A 1,096-nucleotide genomic window follows, 5' to 3' on the forward strand; every position below is an offset into this window, starting at 1 on the left:
TTCCAGGTAGGGGACGAGGAGCTGATTTTTCATCAGTCTAAGTTCCGGAGAGCTCCCATGCAAGCCCAGCCTTGCAATGCTCTCTCTTCTATTGATCCTATTATTGACACTCCAGATGAAAATTTGGAGAATCGTGCTGCTATTGTTAACGCTCCGCCTCAGACTGAGAGCAAAAAGGAGGAAAGTTCGTCTGTTTTCCTCGCTGCAGGTACAGATGAAAGCAATGAAGGAGCTGTCAAAGGACATGGTGCAATTATTATCAATCAAATTGAAGAAGATGACGCTAAAGCTGGTGATAAAGGAACAAGGACGAGGAAAGTTCGCGCTTACGTGGATGTGAACTACTCCCCTCCTACCGTTTCAAGTGATAATACATGCTCATGGAAGCTGAAGAGGACAGTCAATGTTGTTGAGATGACGTCCTCCAGTCAGGAGCCCACCAAGGGGCTGCTGAAATTTGTTGGGAATTAAACGGGGAAATGCCCCGTGTAACACCTTGTAATAGATAATTTTTGAATTTCTTTTGAATTTGTTTTTATTGCGTTTTAATTAGGACAATTAGTTTAGACAATTTTTAGCATAGACGTAAGACTATAGACTGTTTTTATGCGTATTTGGTATATTGGGGAATTTTTGCATGTGTTCTTATGCAGGTTTGGGGAAGTTTTACGCATTCCAAGGAAGAAAAGACGAAATTCAAGAGTATACGCGAGAAAAGCCCTCGATCGAGTACTTTTTGTACTCGATCGAGTGAAAAAATTGGTCGACCGAGTGCTTTTTCCAGTCGATCGAGTAAAGCAATAAAGGGGATTGGTCGATCGAGTAAAAGTTTACTCGACCAAGCAGCTGAACCATCAAAGTGCTCGATCGAGTGGTTTAGAACCACTCGATCGAGTGAAATGAACAGTGTACAGGGAGTATTTTGCCTTAAACTCTTTTGTTTCGTTCTAAACTTCATTTTCCCCTAAATTTTCGTCTATCAAACCCTAATTGCGATTCAAACTCTCCCAAATCCCTAATTTTCATGCCCAATCTCCAAATCCGCCACCTACAATCTGCTTCTTGCTAATTAATCTTTAATAGCCCCTTGTTTTTC

The sequence above is a fragment of the Silene latifolia genome, chromosome 11 (genome assembly GCF_048544455.1).
Source record: "Silene latifolia isolate original U9 population chromosome 11, ASM4854445v1, whole genome shotgun sequence".
NCBI classification, from domain to species: Eukaryota; Viridiplantae; Streptophyta; class Magnoliopsida; order Caryophyllales; family Caryophyllaceae; genus Silene; species Silene latifolia.